The sequence below is a fragment of the Gekko japonicus genome, unplaced genomic scaffold (genome assembly GCF_001447785.1).
Source record: "Gekko japonicus isolate JY-2015 unplaced genomic scaffold, Gekko_japonicus_V1.1 scaffold20, whole genome shotgun sequence".
Classification (NCBI taxonomy): Eukaryota; Metazoa; Chordata; class Lepidosauria; order Squamata; family Gekkonidae; genus Gekko; species Gekko japonicus.
Window position 1 is genome coordinate 2,196,107 of NW_015169172.1, and position 12,538 is coordinate 2,208,644.

Sequence of the window (12,538 nt, forward strand, 5' to 3'; positions counted from 1 at the left end):
CCATGATCAATAACTGTATCTTGCTGCCCTGCATTGCTAATGCCCACTTTCGCTTCTGTAACGCACACCCACTTTGCACATCTGCTGGCTCTGCTTGTTACCTTATCGGTCCTCCCTGACATTCCTACGGGGGGTGAGTGTGAGAACGATTGTATGGTGTTGAGTAGAGGCGCTGCTTGTAACTTTCCTGAAGCTACCCCCACATGGTTCACAGGTCCAGCTGTGGCCTTGGGAGACAGGAGTCTTGAGATACAGCTAGTTGGGTCGTATATTCTCTCATGACCTGTAGTAGCCTGAATGAGTGTGACATATGTCTGATGGGTGGAACCCGTTCCCCACTATCCATCCCTGGGCTATTGATAGTTAGTTCTGGCAAAGGTGTTCACCTGACCAGAAGCCATATCTTACCAATAAACCTGATCAAGGACTATTGTGTACAGAGTGGTTACTCCAGAACCTGACACCTAGAAGGGCCCTGCACCATCTGTCTTTTACTGACAAAAACCAGGGCTTGAATGCTGGTGATACTGTTGTGGTAGGGAAGAAGAAGAAGAGATTGGATTTATATCCCGCCCTTCACTACCCAAAGGTGTTTCAGAGTGGCTTACAAACTCCTTTCCCTTCCCCCCCCACAACAGACACCCTGTGAGGTAGGTGGGGCTGAGAGTGCTCTGACAGAAACTGCTCTTTTTCAAGGACAGCTCTTATGAGAACTAAGGCTTGCCCAAGGTCATCCAGCCAGGTGCAAGTGGAGGAGTGGGGAATCAAACCCGGTTCTCCCAGATTAGAGCCCACGCACAACCACTACACCAAATTACTAGTGGCAAGGGCCCTTGCCTGTGATATAATGGCATCACCAGAGAGATGCACTGATATCACTCCCTGTGTTCCCAGAAGTGATGTCAGTGCATCACTGGGGGATGCCAGAGATGTCCTCGTATTCAGGCAAAACTAAGGTTTAGCCCCCCTCCCTATTTTTTTCTCCTGTAGGGCAACTGAGTGGCCATAGGGAAGCACCCACTGGCAGAGGGGGAATGACAGCCCTATATGGAGGGTATTTGTTTCTTAAAACTACAGGCACTACTTCCATCATCTTGGAGGGTTTAAAAAAACAAACAAACCCACACACTATATTTTTTATTTCAGACTTTCCCACAAACCTGTGCTTTTCTCATAATTTGGAAAAAAATCTATCCTGTCTGTTCATGGCCCCAGTCACCGGAATGAAGTATTCAGAGATGGGGCCATGTTGAGAATTAGATATATTGATTATGCACAAAAGGTAAATATTATTTAAAATTTAATGTCAGAGCTAGAAAATATAGCTGATGCTCAGAATCAGTAGGAGTCTACTTTTTAAAATAAAAATGGGCTTCCCTATAGCATCCAAGTTGGAGCAAACAACCTGTGTGTGACTATATATCTAACAGCAAAAGTACAGCCCCATCTGCAGATATCTAAATCTGTGGATTGTGGCCACACTTACCCAAAAAGATAGTTCTGCAGACTTGGGGGGAAAATCTGAAACATTTATAAATATATTGGGGGTTTAAATCCTGCACAAAATAAAAGATAGTTCTCTGCATATGTACAGATAATGTACTTACCTCCTGCACAGTCATTGCCTGATTCCAGCAGCCCAGGAGCTGCACTAGATCTGGTGGTGGCTGTGTTAGAGACCAGGAGCTGTGGCAGCTGCGGCAGCTGCGGCAGCTACAGCGGAGCCCTGGAGCCATGCTATGCCTAGGGGCAGCCACAACAAAACCCAGGAGCTACAGCAGGTCCAGTGGTGGTGGAACCCAGGAGCTGTGCTGGCTATGGCAGAGTCCTGGAGATGTATTAGGCTTGGCTGCAGCTGAGCCCCAGAACTGTGCTGTGCTAGGTCCAGCAGTGGCTACGTTTGAGTCCAGGAGCTGCAATGGGCTGGGCATGGTAGCAGCTGTGCCAGAATCCAGGATCCATGGTGGCCCAATAAGAAAGTGTGTGTGTGGGAGATGGGATTGCACCCCGTGAGTCTTGCAGGCCCACGCTTGTAGTTACTATAGTCCTAGAGATATGGACCTTAGTATGAAAAAATATAGCAATTGCCCAGCTCTTAGGAATGCCCAGCTTCCAATAATCAAATATTGCACACAATGAGGGATAGAAGCATACAAGAGGATCTACTTTCATTATCAGGGACAACTGAATTAGTTTTAATTATGAATTTGTATAATCAGCCTTACTTTGGGTTTGTTTGCACAGGCAGAGAACCCCAGAGCCATGCACTGTTTCCAAAAAGAAAATATGACTTTTGGTGACTTATGGTCTCTACTTATAAGTTCTCTACTTATACAGACTTCAGCTAGGATCAAAGGAAGAATTCCAGAATGATTTGAAAGACTATGTATGTAGTAGACATGTTGGTCCACATAAAAATCTCAGAAATATAAGTCAAATTGTCATACCTTTTATTAGGACCAATCAATATAACATAAAAATGTGTATATTCTCTAGAGCTCAAAAACAAAAAATTTTTTCTCTAGAGCTCAAAGATTAGGCTGGATGATCAGTAGGGAAAAAAAGCAGGGGGAAGAGGAAGAGAAAACAAACTTTTCTTTAGGGCTGTGGACATTGGTTGAAAGGTCCTGATTCTGTAGCTTGTAGTCTTAAAATGCAATGTATAATGTGCTGCAAACTTACTTCTACTAGGCAATGCTGACCTGGATACATAACAGGCTTTGTTTTTCTCAAGTTGCATCAAAGGCTGCTCGGACACAGTAGGAAAGGAAAAAAGACATCCACCTCTGTGAATATAAGGAATGAAATAGGGAACCTGCATAGACTTGCAGGAGTGGGCTTCTCATTTCCCCCTCATACTATTTGCTCTTTCTCCTCCCTGACAGCCCCCACAGTCTCTCCTCATTTGCTACTTCTTTCCCATCCACTAGCCAACGAGGGTGGCCAGGTCTTCCACTATAGCATCAGATCTCCTGGCCTGGATACCCATTCCCCAATGTACCTCAATAGGACAACAGGGGGAAAATGGGTGGCTTGATTTGGCATCACTGCATCAAAGAGACAGTCTAGGATTTTATGCTTTAACCATAGTCCGAGGTAAATCCTAGAGTATCACTGTGTTTCCAGTTTCACACCAGAAGTGTGAAGGTGTGTGTCCCTGCTCCCCCAAAATCTACAGCCAATTTTTATATGTCCCCTTGTCTTCAGCTTTCCTGCTTTCCTCCCTCCAACAGCCTCTATCTGGGTAACTTCTGTCCCAGTTGCACAGTGGTGGCCAACACTGGACCAGACCAAGGTGTGAAGTGGTGGCTGCTACTGCTGAGCTAAATAGGGGCCAATTGTGCCGTGGGAGCTGCCAGGTGGGGCAGGACCCACTTATGTGGTGGTGGCTGCTGCTGCTGCTGCTGGACAGGGATGGGCCAGACCCAGTAGAGAGGTGATAGCAGCCATCACCAGGCACAGCCAGGCTGGGCCCAGTGACACAATGGTCACTGCCAATGGGCCCAGTTGCATGGTGGCCATTGCTGCCAGGCCCAGTTGTGTGGGTTGTGAGTCTTTCAGGGTAACTGTTAGGCTTGTCCCCAGAAAGCCCTCTTCCATTAGGCAGCACAATAGGGAAAAGGGAATGGGACATTTTCCAGGGCTGTTTTGGCTTCCAAGTTACTGAAACCAAGTCTTGGAAGGCTCAACAATATTGTTCAGTTTGCATAGCAACCTCCAAAATGGTCACTGAGCATTCTTTTTCTAAAGCTACAGGTGTTGTTTCTATTATTTTCAGGAATTTTAATCTACTCTTTCTTAAGATGTCAGATTTTTCAGCAATCCTAGGATTTCCTCAGGTTTGTAAAGAAATCTCCCCTATCTGCTCCTAGCTCCATTTTGTGGATCTATTGATCCACAGTTTATGCCCTGGTTCAGAATCAGATATATGATGCCTCTCCAGCACTGAAAATGGTTTTCTGAAATTACAGTTGGTGGCAATGCTCCCTCTAAGCTGTGGAGTCTTGTGACTAAAACTTCTACTTTGTGAGTTACTGGCATTAAAGTTGTTAGCGAGCAATTTGGCTGCTGCATAAATTAGTTTGCTCTGGAGCCATCCTTCCTGAGCTAAGACAAAAATGTGTACACTGGAGGCTAAAAAACTGTGAGCTAGCTCACACTAACTCAGCTGAGAGGGAACACTGGTTGGTGGAGGCCATCTCTTATTGCAATCTTATGCAAAACTAAAAAAGCAGAATAGGAATCTTCTACCTATTTTTCAGTCATTAAGAACGGAGAATGACCAACTTGCCTCCAAATTGTGAAAGCATGCAATTATAAATTTCATGAAAACAATTATAATGGCATTTGAAGAGGCACAAATGTGGTCAAAACAAGTCTCACTTTGGATCAAAGTTCTTATTAAAATCAAAGTGGGCAGGGTTTTCTTCAAATATATGGGTTGACGTTTTCCTTCTATTTAAACAGTGATGTGCAGTCCTCGGACAATTGTAATGACTGAAACATGCAATAAACCTTTTTTTGTTATCAGCTGCACATTTGCAGTATTGACTTAAGGTTTGGAGTTCTATAAATATGCTGGACTGAGTGTGCTGCTATTGTTGGCCAACACATCTATAACCTTAATTACTATATGAGAACAATCCAAGCAGAAATCCTAAAGTGCTTAAAATGTATGAAAAAATATTTGACATCCATTAGAACATTGTCACATCTGTCATGTGACTAACAGAAGAGTTGAGCATTCGGTATAAATAGATCACATTTCTTAAGTTCTGGCTTCAGTGGCCTTTTTTCTTTCCTGCTCCTACCCTTCAGGTACCATTTCTGCACAATGAAGGGCATACTGCTAGGCTTGCTTTTACTCTCTGTCTTCATGGCTATCTCTGAAGTAAAAAGTGAAGAGAGATTTGTTAAACTTTGTGGAAGAGATTTTGTAAGAGCCATTGTTTTTATTTGTGGAGGATCTCGCTGGAGACGGCATCTCACTGACTATGCAGAAGGCCTCTTTGGTAAGAGTTTGAATTATACCATGTCTATTCTTTTTGCAGGCTAAAAGTTCATTCAGTTAATTAATGGCTGTCCCATATATAATATTTTACATTTCTATTTAATTTTGGCTTGATACAAGCTATTCCATCGTTTGGGGAACTGTGGGATCATGCTGTCAGAGGGTGGCCATGTCAGTCTGCAGTAGAATGGCTGGATTTGAGTCCAGTTGCACCTTGGAGACCTACACTATTTTCAGGGCATGTACTTCCAGGAGTCAACGCTCCTGACCCTTGAAAAGTACTGGGTTCGCCGCATGGAGGACTCGGATGATGACATACTGTAGCACACGTTTATTGTACTTCACACAAACAAAGGCTAACTAGAAACGGCCAACAGGGCCAACTATATACATATCCACCCAGCAACCCCCCATTCCCATTGGAGGGTTTGAATGTCCCGCCAAGGTGGCTATTGGTTGGGGCTGGGGGATCCAGGATCCGAAGTTTCCATTGTTCTAGGATCCAAGCTCTGGCCTGTTCCGCAGACCCCTGGTGGCGGTCCACGTACATAACAACCCTGACAACGGCATCTGACAAAGGGAGCTTTGATTCTTGAAAGCTTACACACTGAAAACCTTGTTAGACTCGAAGGTGCTATTGTACTCAAATCTGGCTGTAGGATCATAGTGTACTGAGTAAATAAATGCTGTACTAGATCTAGATTCAAATATATTCCTGCAACCTGGTCTGGAATGTTTAAAAAACCTCTTTGAAAATGTATTCTGGTATCAAAGCAACAACTCTGAGGTTCCACTCGGGTTGCTTTTGAGGAGGTAAGCACTGTGATTCTGGACCTGAAATTCCCAAAATGAGAATGATCTGAAGAGGATTGGAACACTCTTGTATTCTCTCCCTAAGCATGCTATTGGTTTTATAGGGAGTAATTATTTCACCATAGTTGGGATATCCTTATTTGGAGGGGGGGGGATTAGGCTTCAATCCTGAAATATATTTCTTTGAAAGCAAATGGAATTGAAACTCATGCAACATTTTCAATGACATGTGCATAGCATTAGGCTGCCGGTGTATAATAACTAATGCAGAGGCTAATTAACACATGAAAATTAAAAGAAATAAATCAAGTTTTGAGTTGGCAACCTCCAAAGTTTATTCTAGTTTGCATGCCCTTGCAATCTGTGTCATTTCCATTCAACAGGTCAAGAAAGCCACCCGTATGTTTCACTTGATGTAAGAGCCTCAGGCAGTGAAAATGACATCCAGAAGCCAGAATCCCGAAGCGAAGAATTAATCCAGGCCATGTCTCAGTCCGAAGGAAACGTGTGGAGCAAGCGCCAAAAGTCCATTCACAAGAGGAGTGAGGAACTCACACAGCTCACATTCTCTTGCTGCAATAGTGGCTGCCATGAAAGCAGTATACGTTCACTGTGCTAAAAATGTATCAGATGCTGGTATGAAATCTAATCTATTGCTGTCATACATTAGGAAATAAAATGTGTTGTGTTTAGAAACAGGTAGTTTGATACCTTCCTTACCACATTTTGTAGTTCACTGTTCAGTTTTACACTGGCTATTTCATTCATTCATGTACTATTTCATTCAAAATACTGTTCAGACTGGGAAAAATTGACCTCTGAGTTTCTAACAGGTAACAATACCTGTTCTTTTGGTTTCTGCTTTTTCTTTTTTAAATAAATGTCGAGTTCACTATATTGCTTCTATTATTCTTGCCAGAGCATAGCAGTATACAACTTTAAAAAAATAATCTGGAATTGTACAAGTTGTGTTCCCCTAGGATTCACCACAACTAAGACCGCTTTGTCAAAAAACAAAACCAGCCCAAGGTTCTGACTGAAGGTTCGTGGACCTAGTGCGCTTGCTCCCAGCATAACATGAAAGGAACAGGTGGTCAATGGGCTCAATGGAGCACGTGTGGCCAGGCACCCATCTAGGAGACTCCTATTTAGGGTCAAACCAAGCATGATACTACTTCAGTGAATGGAATTTCCAGCATCTATTATCCTTCATATGGGCACACAGGGGCTTGATTTGAGATTGGAGTGTGGGATAAGCTTGTTTTCCTGACCTGAAATGATGTCTTGCAGCTCTATTGCTCCACTGGAACAAACACTTTAGTGCTTGTATCTCCCCAGCTGAGCAAACAAGCAGCTCAATGGGCATTTCAGACTGGGCAACAGATTAGGAGGGAAGGATTAACCCCTCCCCTTGTGCTCAATCCAAATCAGAATTGGAATCCTGCTCACCTGATTTTAAAGAACAGCTCCTCTGATAAGAGTTTTAAAGCATGGTAATGCTAAATTAGAAATGGGAGAAATATACAAAAGGTACCAAACCGCACAGCGTTCTTTACACAATTTTTTCTATTTTGGACTATGGTAACTACACAGATTGGACTGGGCTGCTGTTTGAACCAGCATAGGAAACATTGTGATTTGCAGGCCAGCTACACAGAAGCAGCATGCCAAAATCCTCAGCAGGGAAGCAGACCAACCCTCACCTCAACCTAAAGGAGTCAGATGAAAAGCATGTAGCATTGAATGAACTGAAAGTGTTAAAGCTGGTGATTTTGTGAATAAGCCCACCAGCACAAGGAACAGGTTGCACACACAGGAGTAAGGCTTCCTCCATCAGAGGAAGGCTCTGTATCATGAAAAAAAGAGTTGATGGATCCAACCTAGTTATTAACAATAGTCATGGCAATTATGAAAAACAGCATTTAATTACTGTTACATAAGGCAATTATGAAAAACAGCATTTAATTACTGATACATACGGTGAGAAGGTCGGTGTACCAAAGGGATTGGTGAAAAATGTCCTGTCCATTTAACAGAAGTTCAATGTGTAGAAATGGAGAGCTGAAGGTTTTCATGACATAAAACATATAAATTTCATTCTCAGAAAAAGTGGGCTTTTAGTTTTTATCATGGTGGGACTCAGGTTCTTGGATAGAGTGATTGGTAGGGTGTAACATATGAAAGGTTGAGAACCACTAACCACTAATCAGAATTAAATAGATGCAGTAATACAGTGGTTAGTGGTTAGCAAAATGGAGCTATGAAAAGATGGAAGGGGGTCAACTCTTTATCAATTTAAAGGAAGTCCCAAGTTTTCAGAAAAATCTGAAATAAAGATAATAACTAAAAAAAATAGAAACAACGTCTGCAGCTTTAAGAAAAGAATGTCCACTGAACTCTCAGTGGCCATTTTGGAGGCTGCTTGCCAACCACAACAATATTGCTGAGCAAAACAGGTATTATGTATTAGGGCTGGAATATTCCAGGACTGGGTACCAGAGGCTGAGCTTGGAGCTCTAGAACAATAGCCCACCAAAACTCTGGAGGTGATCAGTGAGAAACTAATGTTATCTAAATAGCCTATCCTTGGGAGTTGGGTGTGGGTTTTGCATGCTATTTAAACAGGACTGTTGCCCTGAGGTTTCAGTTTTGTTCCTGAAATCCCTAATAAAGCAGAGCTGATCACTATGCTTGGGGTCAGACCATCCATGGAACCCAGTATTTAACAAAAAACATGGAGGGAGTTCAGGGGTGAGCTTAAACAAAACAGTCCTTGATAGGGTCCTGTTCACCTCCTCTGTCATGTCCCCTGATGGAGGAGGCCAGGCCCAGGTCAGTAGGGATAGGCCCAGAGGAGACCACTGGAGACTCTCTACCCATACCACTCAGCCAGACCCAGCCTGGCAGCAGCAACCATCATTATCCCAGGAAGAGGCTGCCAGGGGACAGGAGTAGGGAAGCTGAAGAGACGGGTGCCAATAAATATAGGTTGACTGGTAGATGGAAGGAAGGGGGGAAGCTGAAGAAACGGGAGCAATAATGACAGGCTGGCTGGAGGATGGGAATGAAGCAGGAAAAGTGGAAAGGATATGGGGCTGCCAGGGTAGGGAACTCCAAAAGGTGGGTGAGGCAGGCCCTCCCTTTGCAGAAGCCACAGTGATTTTCCCTTAGCAAGCTTTGTCCCTCTATATGCCTAATCTTTGATTCCAGTTTTTATTAATTTGCTTGGGACAGATGTTAGGCTGACTGGACTGTAATTCCCTGGTTCCCCTCTAGATTCCTTTTTAAAACTTGGTGTAACATTTGCTACTTTCCAGTCTTCTGGTACAGTAGCTGAATTTAGTGATAGGTTACATATATGGATTTTCAAGATTGGAAAACAGGCCTACTGAGATACTATACTGTATATATCTAAGAATCTATGCCTCTTTGGTTCATGATTGACCTGAAGCCACTAGAATTTATCAACTAAGGCTGCAGTCCAAGACTTGCTAAGCATACCTGTCGTGAAGGATTAGCGGTTATTAGCCTACCTTAAAACAAAATTTAAGCTGAATGATGCACATCTGATTTAATAAAGTAATAATAAACGAGCTAAAGATGAAGGCAGCAGGTGTAAAAATGCACATTTTTTATTGTTACCAATGTTTCCTCTAAGCTGTGGAGTGTTGTGAGCAAATGATGTCAAGTACATGTCAAGTTAACTTTGGTAGTCTGAGTTCTGGATTGGCTACAGGGCCCCAGCCTGTTCAAATCTTAAACTTTAAGAAATTTAGCATTTCTGTTCCTTGTGTTTAGTCGCAGTGGAGCTGCCAACTCCAGCTATCCCAAGGCGATGGGCTAACCTCGTCATAGGTCAGGAATTTGCCTGGCATGCACACAGACCAATCCTCTTTGGACAAAGAGACTTGTCACGCTGTCCAACTTCAACCAATAAGAGTAACCCCTGGTAAATATGAATTATGGTTGTAGTGTGTACCTAGAACTTTACTATGTAGCTTTCTTGTTTTGTCACTCAGTGCTTTGTTCCTTTTGAAATACTCTTGTACTCTTTAATAACATTACTTTGATTTTATTGGTTGTTCCATATTTCAGGTGCTGCAATCTAATTCCAGTACCTTAGGCTTAAAGCGTCCACTTCCTGGTTAAACTCCAGTGGAAACTAGGCTTGCCAAGTCCCCCCACCCCAGAAACCTGTTCCCCGCCGCCGGCAGATCGGGCCCCGGGGGGAACCCCACCCTGACGTGCGCGTCACTAGGAAGTGATGTTAGGATGCCGGGAACGCAGGGGGCGGGGCCACGACCATCGGAGCGAAACTCTATGGTTTTCCCTCCGATGGTCGTGCCCCCGCCCCCAGCGTGCCCGGTGTCCTAACGTCCCTTCCTGGTGATGTGTGTGCGGGGCACGCTTTGTGCGCACTCTAGTCTCCGCCCGGGAGTCCCCCGCTGCGGCTGAGAAACAACTTGGCAACCCTAGTGGAAACTCATTCTGCAAGTGGCCAACCTTGCAGGGCTGATTTTCTTGTTTAATCCCATTAGGGTTGGAAGCTTGATCCTTGGCTTCTGACTGTGTGGGTAGACAAAGGGGCTAGTGGCAGGCTACCCTACTGGTGTGTAGGCTTGTTTTGTAATTTAGAGTTCTGCTTCCCTCCCATACCAAGGATCTCCTGGATTGGAAATCCTGACAATCACTTGTACATATCAGGATGGTCCAGCACAATCACCCACTCATTCCAACACACAATATGGCTCCTCAAACTAGAAAATACGACACTGGGTACATGTAAATTGGAAAACACAACACTGGGTATATGTAAGTAAGAATAAGCCAGACAAGAGAAAGCAATGCATGCTGAAATTATTTGTTCCAATAAGCTATAGTTAGAAAATTTACAGCGTGCCTTTCAACACAATTGGGCTTTTTTTGTTCAGAAAGGTTTTTTTCCTTCTTAGAAGTCACTTTAGCTTTTAAACACACACACACACACACACACACACATTTCATTCATTGGTACTGAGGAAACATTAAGGGTATCAGTGACCATTTGCTCCAGCTTGTAGACATTCTTCCCACTTAATATCACATGCATAGAGACAGATTTTTTAAAAAACTTGATCCCAGGCACCTAGGTAACTGATGAGTGATAGGGACACTACTGGAGCAAATGCCTGAGTTTTGCTGCTTCACTTTTAAAGTAACCAACCCAGCTGAAGGTCTGCTTCTCCACTCTCCCAGCGTAAAGCAAATTTCGCTGCACAAATTCCTTGGTCACAAAGCCCAAGCTTGTGCACGTTTATTCGGGAGTAAGAGTCTATTAGACCCTACTCTGAAGTAATGCTACTTTCGCTGAACACAATGGGAAGTAAACATAAACAGGCTGGTACCTTAAAGACTAGCATTTCCCAATGTGTGCATGACTTCGGGAAGAGTGGCACAACACATCAGCCTTCCCAGATCCCACCCAGTGCCCCGGAGGGCTCTGCAGAGAAGAGGATGGGAGACCCGCTGGCACCCCAAACGTTATCCCACACCATGATTTGCAGGGGGCACCGGGGAAACCAACCAGTGTCTGCCACCTGCCAGGGACTCACTTCTTCAACTCCAGGGGGTGCGCTTTACTCATCTTGTGGCCTCAAATGTAGGACCAGTCACCAGTGCTTCTCTTCTACTAGCAGTTTCTTTGATGTTCTACATCCATACGTCAGAGTCGTCTCCAATAGAATGAACTCTGTGGCACAGGCACACTCACATACACTTGCACACCTTAGGTGGGAAGGCGCCATGCCAGCCATGGGCACCGCTCAGGCTAAGGAGAGCACCAACCTGGCAGCCTTCCTGTGCAGTCTGCCCTACTGATCTCCAGATGGCTTCTGAGAGGAGGGCTGTGATCCTGAGGTGCACTTAAAAAGCAGCCAGGAACTGCAGAGGGGAGAGAAACTGGCTGCTGGAAGAGGGAACAGGAGAGACCAGGTGGCAGCAGAGCACTGGGCCCTGTGCTGAGGAAAAAAACCTGTGCTGATGACTAAACATTTGTGCAGTAGCACACACTAGCACACTTTAGTGGGAACACTGATTGTTACACTTCCTAAAGTTGAATAAAATAATGAACAACCAAAACATCAGCAATATTTTAAAGAATACATAAAGGAAAAAAAGGACATTAGGAATTACTCCGGTTTTTGTTTTATTACACAAAGAGAAATTGCTTAAAAAGAAAGAATTACAACCTCATTGGTTTTAAGACCAGGACCTTAGGCAACAGACCAAGAAAGCCAGGATGGAAAATTCAAGCTGAGGTGTACCATAGCAAGGATAAGCCAAGTATCAGAGTCAAGGAGAAATCCTTTCCACCAATGAGTGAATCTTATTAGATTCATGGAAAATAAGTCTATCAGTGGCTACTAGCCATGGTGACTGAGGGGAACCTCCACATTCACAGGCACTAAGCCTCTGAATTCCAGAGCCAGGAGGCAACATCAGGGAAAGGCCTCAACCTCTATGCCCTGTTGCTGGCTGTCCAGACAAGCTGGTTGGCCACAGAGTGAGGCAGGATGCTGAACTAGATGGACCATTAGTCTGATCCAGCAGGGCTCTTATGTTCTTAATGAGTGACCTCACCGTCCTGCTGTTTCTCTCATTGTGCACACATGTACACTAGCTGCAGATCCTTCCAAAAGGAGCAAAACAGATGGCAGCTCTATAGGGGCTCACTAC